The sequence below is a fragment of the Hippocampus zosterae genome, chromosome 5 (assembly GCF_025434085.1).
Source record: "Hippocampus zosterae strain Florida chromosome 5, ASM2543408v3, whole genome shotgun sequence".
Lineage (NCBI taxonomy): Eukaryota > Metazoa > Chordata > Actinopteri > Syngnathiformes > Syngnathidae > Hippocampus > Hippocampus zosterae.
In genome coordinates, this window is record NC_067455.1 from 11697464 (window position 1) to 11709591 (window position 12128).

Below are 12128 nucleotides of genomic sequence, written 5' to 3' on the forward strand. Positions count from 1 at the left end.
TTTGTCTTCAAAAAGCGAAACACATGCTCTGCTGGCTTGAGTGCAGGGCAGTTAGCCATTGAAGGATATTCCATTTCTCTATTTTCCAAAAGTCAAAATGTTACTCTTGCAGGAAAACGGATTATGGATGGATTAGAATAATTTACTGCTTTTGTGCTTTCTACTCTTTGTTATTAATTTAGTGTTTTATTTTTTATTGTTGTATATATGATATTTGCTCCATGTACAGCCCTTTGTATACAGCGGCGGTTGTTTTAAAGGGTTCTATAAATGCAGTTGAGTTGAGTACCATACTTTTCGGACTACAAGTCGCTCTGAAGTACATGTCATACCAGTTAAAAAATGCATCATGAAGAAGATAAAAAGTCGCTGACGGCAGCAAATGAGTTCCGCTTCTAACCATGGAGAAGTTTTTCTTTTTAGTTTAAAACGACTTACCTGAACTAGAATCACACGTCACATTGTGACCAAAAATAGAATCCTGCTTGGTTATTGCACCCCTTGGTGCTGTGAATCCTTGTGTTGGCGTATGGTAGCCACATGCTAAACTTGCCATATGTAACACATATGTTGCCATAACCACATCATTATTATTATTCTTATTAATCAATTTCTTCTACTTTTGGCAATTGGCAAATACTGTTGGTTCAATACCGCCACCTTCAGCGATTAATGCATGAAAAGTATTTGCCAACCGCCAAATGAAAGTCAACTCAATTAGGGAATGGGAATTGTGCCAGTTTGAGTTTTAATATACAAATCACACCTGAGTATAAATCGCAATACCAGCCGAACTAAGTTTAAAGAAAAAGTGTGACTTACAGTCCAAAAAGATGGCATATGTTTGTGCTTCTACATCTTTATTGCATATTTGTGTATGTATAAACATTATATTTATGTATACTATTGTGTGTGTAGGTGGGAGGGGGCATTCTGAAACATGCAGTTCAACACAAGGCCACCACTTAGAAGGAGCGAGAAGTTGTGTGCTAAATGTGGGCATGTTCAGCAGAACTGTTGCAGCTGAATATTCATTTCACCACAATATGAAAATGTCTTTTGGTACATCTGATTCTACTGACAAAGTGTTACCTCCCCCTAGAATGAATCCTATGCTAGCGTATTACACACACAGCAGGAAGTGGGTATGGTGACGGGTTACTCTTGAGGATAAAAGTGTCGGTGGCGGTGGTGGGAGGATGGCATGGGGGAGGGTGTGTGTGTAGGGGGGGGGGAATAAGGACAACAAACAAATGAGTTGTGGCTTGATGATGTTGCAAGCATCTGTACTCCGTTCCTGGGAGCTGATAACATTCCTCTACTTGTGTGGTCAATAAGATGGGAACATTTCTGAAATAACTTTAGAAGTCATTAAAGATATGTAAAATCAATTTGTTTGTAATAACAATTTACAATTTCAATTACATATTGAACATTTTTGCTGTTGTTGTATATTGTAGTGGAAAATACTTTAGTTCATCAAATATTTTCCTCCACTCTGTTAGGGAACCCAACTAATTCTATTGGCTGTGTTGTTCACACACAGTCATGATGGCTTTAACTGTGGAACCTATTTGAGCTCAGTTGCTAATCAAAGCAGCAGCTACCGAGGAACCTCCAATGAAGTGTAGCATTTAATAGGCTTGAATTATGTTAACTTCCCTGAGTTGTTCCAAAGATGACTTGATGTGGCGGTGTCGTCTTTGCTCACTCCACAGTTTTTTTTCAATTAGTTCTATACAATTTTTCTCATTAAAACAATTTGCAGGTGTGACATGCCCTCCAGAAATACCCCAAGGATCAAGAATTACATCAATCTTTACACCCTTATTACTCCCTCACTGAAATCAGGCTGTTTTATAGGGGCTGTCTCGGGTCATGCTAATAATGAGCCTCTGTGTTGTGGCAATCTGGCAAAATTCCAAATGGTTCCCTCACATATACAGTCCATTTTCAGGGAAAAAGGCAGCTCACAAAAGATTTACCGTACTCTGTTGTGTAACTTGACACTTGATGGAGACAGGCACTCCAGAGACTTAACTATTGGTGTACAAACAATGAAAATGTCAATGTTCCCTGTATTTGTTTTTTAGGGTCAGAGAGGGTAGGGCTCGGTCACCACACTCACACGCATGGGGAAAAAAAAGAAAAAGTGCTGCATGATAAAAATGCATTTTCTATTCCTTGTAAACACGTTTTTATCTACAACCATGAACATAAACATGCGGACAGAAAGTGTTTGTTACACAATGCATTCTAGAAAAACGAAATGATTTATTTCCTCAGATTGGGTCTGTATAGCCTGCCTACGGTATTTGATTTTTTCAGCACATTTTTTTTTTACCAGAATAGTACTTTGATTTCATTTTTTTCTGCCAGTTGAATTATTTTGTAAATTTGATTTGTACTGCAGATACTATGTTCTTTTTTTATGTATTGCTCTTAACGTATTATTACGTATCATTAAATTTTGTGCAAAGTGCATTTGTGGCATGCAACATGGAGTTTAGAGATTAGTGTCTGCCTCGCATTTGAAAGGTTCAGGGTTTGAATCTTGCCTTACACCATGCACGTGAGGTTCCTTGAAAGCTTTACACCACGGGTGTCAAACTCACGGCCCAGGGGCCAGATCTGGCCCGCCACATCATTTTATGTGGTCCGTGAAAGCAAATCAAGGATGCCAACTTTCATGATGCTTGCTAAAATCTCTACCAAATTCTCATATACCTGTATAATAAATTAGAGACATCTTGTAAGATTTTTCTTTTTACCAAACCCCTCATTACAATAACTTAAACAATAGGTGAATAAACTGTTCCTCTTGACTTCTTCATATGGTTTCAGTCATAACGGCCCTCGAAGGGAAACTAACTAAAATCTAGCCCACGACAAAAATGAGTTCGGACACCCCTGCTCTAAACTGTCCATATGCATGAAAGTGAGCGTGAATGCTTGTTTGACTATGTGTGCGCTGTGATTGCCTGCCGACCGCTCCAGTCAGCTCTTTATCGCCCTTTCGCTCCGTCAGCTGAAAGAGGCTCCAGCTCACCTACGGCGGTAACGAGCAGAAGCAGTGTCGAAAAAAAAAAAGATGAGGACAAATGTCTGTCCCTCTAATTAATGCATTAATAACAATAAATGCTTAAGAGTCCAATGTACCATCATTTTACCGCAATCTGCACTTCTGAACTCTGAGTATCCTCAATAGAGCCCGCCAAATATTGTTAGTTCACTTATGGTGTGGCTTTTAATGCTCATACTGGGGTGCATTTCCCTTGTGCCCGCCTTTACATTTCCGCGGGAGTTGAATGACACGGTATAGTAGTTGTGTTGGCGCTGCCATGGTACATGGATCCACAAGTGGTAAACACCTGTTTTGGTCAGGATTGTGGTTACGCAATGGCCAATAAAGTCTGTCGGACTTCAGACACTTGGAAGTGGCTCAGGTTTATGTAGCAATGACAATAAAATGAGAGCAGGAGGGTGGGGGGGAGAAAAAAAAGAAATGGACCGAGGTGACCGACAGATAGCTGATGGATGTCGAGTTACTGTCAGGGCATGACCGGACATAACAGTTGTTTGACCTATATAGCACTACATTGGTAGCTCGGAAAGGGATCATGTTCCAAATGGTTTGTGACAGAGAAAAAGCAAGTTTATGGCAGAAAATCACAGCATTTGCCCAATAAAAAAAACATCCACAAAAGGGATGGTACAGTAAAAATCCCGAGCTCCAGCTGCTATTGAAAGCCTCGCCGCTTGTGACTCTCAGCAGCTTTTGGCCATGTGTGTTCTGTGTGTCTTTTTTTTTTTGGTTCCTTGATTCTTGTGTTCTTCAAACGTGCCGTACAGCACATGAATCTTCTTAATGAAATGCAAACTGCCTCTCACTCACAAGTTGTTTTCTCATGTGATCATAAATACAGAGGTTCCCTGCAAGGGGGTGGGGTGGGGGGTTGGGGGGGGGTGCAAAACTAGCCACCCTTTGACCGATTTTTTTGCCTTTGATTTTTAAGCACAAATTTGAAATGCCATTCCCTGTTGGAGTTTAATGTCAAACTAAACATAAAAAAGAATTCCATGTTGTGCATTCAGAACAACCACGTAACTTTTACGGTCTGCTAGCTTAAAGATGAAAAATTGTCGAGATTAGTCTGCTTTCAGTCACCAAATTGCCAGGCGTGCCGGTGGCATGTGGAAGAAAACGCTCTCAATCTGCCGGAGTGTCCAGCCTGATGTAGCGTGGTCTGACAAATTTCCGTACACGGTACACTAGATTTGCCTTAGCACAAAAATAAATATGTGCCCGTTTTTTTGGAGCGCACGCGCTCTTTACAAAATTAGAGCCCTCAGTTTGTCTTTATCGTATTCGTTGGCTTTTGATATATGTATTTTTTTTTTGTCACGCTATCACAAAGGTTTGGAAAATGTGACGGTCATCTCAAGCCAGAAACAAATCTGACTGCGACATAGTCAGATGGTAAACAACTCTGCCCTGACTGCTCAGTACAAAAAGTCTAAAGCGTGAGTATGAAAAGTTTGTTATGCATCCTGTTCTATTTTTGAGCCTTAACCTCCGAGGCAGACTTAGACATCTCGCTCATCAAGGTAAAGTGGTGACTGTATTGTTGTCATTCACACTCGCATGACAACAAAGAACGCGTAATTGACTCGTCTTCTCTGCTCTCCTTCCTCAATTTTGTCATCAGAGGGTGGGCCGTTCTATTTTGCTTGACTTTTATTTATAGTTACCCTGTTTTTATACTTGTATGGCAATTGGGTTACTTCAGGTTACTTTTAGTTTTTACTATCTCACCACTTTGACTCGGTGACAGATGGGTTTTGGACTTTGTAAGTTCCTCTTTATCCTTTACGCCAGAGTTTATCTGGTTGTGTCGGATGAGAATTCTTTCAGTCAGTTGTGAGTACAAGGCCATCACTTGGCAAACGGCTTCTTCATTCATGTGCGTTGCAAATAAATTCATGTCTGTTGTGTCCTTTGTTTTTAAATGTGTACAGTTTATGTCGACGCTATGGCAATATGTTATTTTTCGTTTTGAGCTGAAGTTAGGGAAACCCTGCTTGAAGCACATAATGGCATGCAGGCGGCTCCCTAGGATGTAGCTGACACATTCACGGGGGCCCTCCAGGAGGGCCTACATGAAATGTGCATAACGAGCTGAGAAATGTGCTGCATTTTTTTTTTATTGCCTGCTCACTTGGACGCTGTTTAAACTGCGAGGTTGGAAAAATGTGCTTCTGCTCTTAAAAATCATTTTAAACCAACCTGCGCTGGAATGATCTTAACAGATATGGTTTCTGAGGGAATTTATCTGGAAACATCCCACTGATTTGAGTGGCTCCCATGTGTTCCTCAAGCCGGGAGTTCGGCACCCGGCGTCAGGAGGCCAGCGGGGTGCGGGATTTCTGGGAATGAAACCAGAGCGCCCTGCTAAATAGGGGTTCCCCTCTCACTTCTGGTAAACTCTGCAGAAGTTGAAAGGACTCGGTGCTCCACTTCTGGAAGTGTTTCATCTTCAACGTCCCGCACCGGGATCACGTGTTGGGGAAAAATGGCATAAGCTGTGTATTTTATTTTTACATTTTAATGATATTCTTGGCCTGGTGTCTGAGCTTTGTGGATGGCTGTCTGGAGGGCTCCCAGACAGAAGCACACAGAGTGCAAAGTGATGCAACATAGGCTTTGTTTTCTTTTGTGCAAGATTTGAGAGTTAAAAAAAAACCATACACAGTTATATTAAGGGTCATTAGGAGTATTGTATGATTTGAGCTCCCATTTAAGGAATCTGTCCAAGTAAGATCCCCAGCCAGGGAGAGCGAGCTCAGCGAATTTTATGGTCGAGGCTATACATTCCTCTCTTTGACACAGCCTCCTCTATAACCCATGCATCCACATGTGTGCTTCGTGATCGTTTTGGCTTTCAAGGGGAAGTGAAGAGACTTTTCACATGAATAATATATGCGCCTGACACTCAGCCAGAGTCTCTTCACTTCTCTGATGTCCCGAATGAAAGCTCCAGACTTGATTTATTGTGAATTTGATCACAACCGCTGAAGGAATATTTTGTCTTGCTAGACCGCTGTTTGCTTTATATATTTTTTTCTTTTTTCTATGAAGGCCTCACCAGTCGCCACAGCTTATATCCTAAGGGGGGTAAATGAACCGTTGTTACATAATAGGCCAACACTATATTTGTGCTTCGGTGCATTTCAACTATGCATTCCAAGGCACGAAATTATGACTGTGACAAAATACAGGGTGTTGTGTTAAAAATGAATAAAATTTTTAAAAAATCGCTTGAAGTATGAATATTTGAGAGTTGTAGGCAAATAAAATAAAACATTTATTGATCAAAATTCCAACATATTCAAACTTGGGCCAAACCGCTCAAAGAAATTCAAATTGACATCACAATGTCGACGCTACGGTAATTTGGCAATTTTCAAATTGCACAGGCTGCTATTTCGGGGCAGGGAAACTCTGCTTGATTTTGGTTAGTTTGGTAAGCTGTCATTTTCAATATTAATTCCTGGTTTGTTTGCCTTTATTTTTGCATAAACCGAACCCACAAAACCAAAACCAAATCTCACATATTTTTTTGTATTACAGAATAATTTATCGCTTGTGTTGTTTAAAAAATTATGGGATGAGAAAAATTGAAAAAAATAATCGTATATTTATCACAGTTGGAATACCGAGGGAGAGAAAAAATAACGGCCATTAGTTTAACATGCAAAATGAACATTAAAAAAAATAAATCGGATAATTCTTTTTAATTATATGTTCCCCAGATTTTTGTTGGTATCCATGCTCAAAAATGTAAATATTATTATCATAGTAATTTGATAGATTGGAATTCCCTATGTTCAAATACATAAGCATTATAAGAGAAGTTGTTTTACCTTGCTAACTCGTATCGGTTGTCAACACTCGAAGCTTTGTCAGAGCTGTGACTGCTTCCTGCAGGGTTAGATTCCGGCCTTCCTGTGTGGAGTTTGCGTGTTCTCCCCGTGCCTGCGAGGGTTTTCTATGGGAATTGTGGTTTCCTCACACATTCCAAAAACATGCACGGCACGTTCAACAATCTAAATTGTCCCATGGTTGGATTGTGAGCGTGAATGGTTGGTTGTCTCTGTGTGCCCTGTGATTGTCTGGCACCCAGTTCTGGGTGTACCCCACCTACTGCCCAGAGACGGCTGGGAGAGGCTCCAGCACGCCCGCGACCCTCGTGAGAGGAAGCAGATTTGAAAATTGATGGTTGGATATTAGAAAGAAATTGCGTATTTTTGACAATGTCTATACTTTAGGCTTTACACGGTCATCTGGAGAATAGACATTAAAGTTCTGCTACTGCTCCGTAAATCAGTCAACTATTCGGTTCAGGACGTGAACATTAAATAAATGCTTATGGTTATAATCCCAGTTGAGCTCTGACTCAAGTCAATTAGTATCCATTGTGCTGCACACAAATAGAATAAGCTTCAAACAGAAGTCAAGTCTGTTCCAAATGTCACTGTTATTAAACCCAGATTAAAAACTCTACTTTGATCTTCCTTACCTTTTTTCTTGCGATGTACATTCTTTTTTTTTTGGTAATTAGTTTAATTGTATAAAGTGCATTGAGTTACCTTGTGTATGAAATGCATCATATAACTAACGCTGCCTTGCCCATACACCATGATGCATTTTTGTATCTTTGTGTGAATTTGCGTATAATACTTATAATACTCAATCTCAATTGCATTTTTATGAAGAAGCATTTTCACAAAGCCTTTTTTTGCCTTCCAATTTTTGATTCCAAGTCCAAATCAGCTTTGCTTTTGGCATATTTGGATGGAATTTCCTCAGAAATGCATACCGCATTCTAGTGTTTGACTGTACATGAGCATATTCTAACACCAAAATTCCTTTCAATGCTTATGAATGTCATGTTTTCACCCTGCGGGGGGTAAAAAGTTCAACTAGTTTTTACACATCTCAGTTGAACATGCTCACATATTGAGATCTTTTAAGTGAGCACGGGCTATGTTATTAGATCAAAATGATGATGTGATTAAAAAAAAATTCAATCACTTTTTCATCATCATTTTTGGGGGGATCTTCTTTTGTAGTAAAGATTTAACAAGAAATAGGATTGACTGGTATCATGAAATGTGTGAGAAAATGAGGCGCGCAAAAACACAAGTCATTTTTATGAAGTTTTTTGTTTGTTTTGTTTGTTTAATGACAGGTTTTAATCTTAGTTTGGAGACACTAGTTTCACGCTTTGTTGTGAACACAGCACCGAGCATGCCTGTAATTAGTCAAGCAGAAACTCTTGACGTCAGCAGCGTGGCCTACTTGCGCAAGCTCCCTCCGCTCTCCCATAGATTTGTCTTCTGGGGGCAACCCGTAAAAAGTAAATGGGAGCTCTTATCGCACCTTCTCTGCGTGCGATAAGACAACAAGCGTAGGTCCGGATGTCCTCGTGGAGTGGTCAACTCAACCTGCTTTTGGAACACAGGTGCCATGGCTGAAGAGACCACTAAACAAACGCGTCTCAGTATCTCTCCAAACAATGTACGCAGTGGAAGGAGCGTCGTAGTTACACAATGTCATGACAGAAGTGCTGTAATTAGAGGGCGAAAGTAACCGGTCCAATCAATGCCAATTATAGCCAAGACTCGTTCTTCGTGTATAACATGTACGTGATTTGTGGAGAGACATGAAATACTTCTGCGACTGACGTTGGTGAAATTTTTTTACCTACAGGTTGTAATTCAGGGGTGCGCATTACGTCGGTCCTGATCGACCGGTAGATCTAAGACAGGTCCCAAGTAGATCCGAAGAGCGTCGAGGAGAAAAAAAACAAACAACCATTTGTGTGTCTTTGTACATGTTCGTAATATATTTTTTGTGTTAATTTACGCTGCACCATAATCATCCTATCAGTCACCTTTTCACAAAATAAATATTTAAAAAATAAAATAAAGCAGGTAAATCTTGAATTTACGGTGGCGCGTGATGACGTCACCGGAAGTTGTTTGCGCTTAGCAGTCTGCAATTGCATCTTTATGATCTTTTATCGACATTATTCTCATTCAGAGTTTGCTTCGTGTACAATTCACCGAGGGCACGGGCAAAGAAGAGGAACCTAGGAGGTTCCCAGGGAAGCACTTTAAAACGGTATGTGTGAGCTACGATAGTTAACAGGCTGCAAAAGTGCCTGCCTCTGTTTCAGGCTGTTTCTCATCATGGTGTTGGGTGTGTGTGTGTGTGTGTGTGTGTGTGTGTGTGTGTGTGTGCACGTGCACGCGCACGTGCCGGTGAGGGGGGGGGGTGAGTCCCTTCATCGCTCTGCGCTCAATGCTTGAGAATTTCCAAATATTTCCTCACGCTTGAGGCGGGAAGGGTTAAATAGCCAATTTGCCCAGGGTGTATTTAAATAGGAGCAAGCTCACCGCGCCCAGTAGACCCACAGTGTCACTTGTCACGGATTAGGCAGGATGTCATGTCAGGGATAAACAGAGGATCCAGTCACTCTCGTGTCATGACTTTAGTGCACGGGGTCACCAACCTATTTGAAATGGAACGCACGACTCTGAAATAACAAAACAATATGTTCAAATTATCACTGCTCAACAGCAAAATTTAATCAGAGATGCCTTTAAGTGTCCCTAAAAGTACGTTTGACATTAAATTCCAAAATGCCTTGGCTTTTTCTTCTCGCACGTCAGGTTTTTGAGATCTATTCTCTTTTTTTTGGTCTCAAGCACACGTGTCAAAGTGAAGGCCTGGGGGCCAGATCTGGGCCACATCATTTTATGTGGCCCGCAAAAGCAAATCAAGCATGTCAAGTTCCATGATGCTTGCTCAAGGCTGAACCAAAATTTCACATTTTCGTATGTCATCCACAATAACAGTCATCATTCTTGACTTCTGATTTTAAAACTGGTTATCCATCAATTTGTTGTGCGCTGTATATGTAATATGTGGAGGCGATTAAACATTTATATGGTTTCCCAAAATTCATAACGGCCCTCCAAGGAAAACCGTAACTACGTTGTGGCCCGAGACAAAAATGAGTTTGACACCCCTGGCCTAAAGTTTGACATATAAAAGACTGCGCACTACAGATTTTTCCAATGCTTTGTCTTTGATAGCTCTGCCGTTTCAGAAAAATCTCACATTGTTGAAGCCAACCTTGAATTCATAACGTTTATGGAATATATTACTCTGTGACATATTGCATTGTGGTTAGGATTTTATTAGCAGGAGTAAGTAGTATCGAAACCGGATGTACCACAGAAAAAAATTGCAGATTCTTAATCAGTGAAACAAAAAAAAAAGCATCTACTGTAGAAACATTTACTTGCACCTATAATAAAAATAAATAAACATTGATTGACCAGTGTTACCTTTAATGTTATTTTCAAGGGAGACCCGGTGGTCGACCGGTTCGCACGTCTGGCTCACAGTGCAGAGGCGGCGGGTTCGATTCCGGCTCTGGCTTTACGGTGTGGAGTTTGCATGTTCTCCCTGTGCCTGCGTGTTTTTTTTTTCTGGATACTCTGGTTTCCTCCCACATTCCAAAAACATGCATAGCAGGCGGATTGAACACTCGAAATTGTCCCTACGTGTGAGTGTGAGCACAGATGGTTCTTCGTCTGTTTCTGCCCTGCGATTGGCTGGAAACCGGTTCAGGGTGTCCCCCGCCTACTACCCGAGGACGGCTGGGATGGACTCCAGCCCCCTTGTGATGATAAGCAGATCAGAAAATGGATGGATGGATAGATAATTATTTTCATTTATGATGAAGGCTCGCAGCCTGTTCATGATTCATGACAATAATTATCAGGAATGACTTATGGGGATAATAATCAATATGCAACATTTTATTCCGCTAAATCTCTGCACCCGTTTCCCTTTACAAATGATCACTACTAGAACAACATTCCTAAATCACAAAGTCCAATCACCCGTGGGCTTGTGTTGCTGGCTTCTCATGTGGTCCTTGGGGTCAACCACACGGCCTCCCTGCTTTAGTGAAACCGCCTTGTGCACAAAACTGATCAGTGGATGCCGTAAATACAATCTGTTGGTCATAAGGATATCACATCTTTGTTGTGGTGGTATTTCAGCTTTGTCACGTAAAACGAAGTCACGATGACATTCTTCTTATTTTATACAATGTGATTCTTCTAATGATATAACTTTCAATTACATTGTAATTACTTGTGTGTGTGTGTGCATCTTGACTTCTGGTCAAAACGTGTTATTTGAAATATATTTTTTTTCAAATCCATGTACTAAATACAGAAACGTGGATTTATGTATTTCCTTTTTTTGGGCGATGGTGGGGTGTAGTTCTTCTCAGACCTAACTTACTTGAAGCTATAGTTAAACTGATACCAAAATATTGAAAATACTAAACCCAAAATGTTTTATTTCTTCCCTAATATAACACAAGCGATCAGGTTTTGTTGATATGTTTCCACTTCACTCTCTAGCCACATGTCCAGTCTATGAACAAACAGAGCTCTGCTCAGCATCTGGCAGACGTTTTTTTTCTCTCGTTTGGCCTTTGTCGAAGTGAAAGTGAAGGCAATCGTGAACTTACGGAAATTCTTCAAGAATTTGAACATGCTGAATGGTTACACCCCATAGCAAGTATACGTACATTCATGTGATAGTTTATTTTTGTCAGCCTGTCAGATTTGTTAGCAATAAAATGTACAGTGTGGGATTTCCTTCTGTTGCTTAGCAACGCCACTGATCGCCTCGTTTTGTAATTGCGGAGGCACGGCGCGGTCCCGAGCACGTGGTCTGAAAACATGTCCGCTAAACTTCGCTGTCAGCGAAAGCTGAAATTGTCTCTCCATTTCGAACGCGAGTCTCCCAGACAAAGCTCAACCAAGACTATGAATTGACAACGTCAATGATTTCGACAAATCATCCATAACAGAAAGAAAGATAATTGTCAACGACTCCGGGATGCGGCACATCCAAAATTTGCGAAGGCACTTTTCAGTTGCTGATCAAATGTTTTCAGAAATGAAGCAGGAACGTGACAGTTGTTTGTTTCATGTCTTATAAAATCATTTTTCTTCATTCTTTATATGCATAT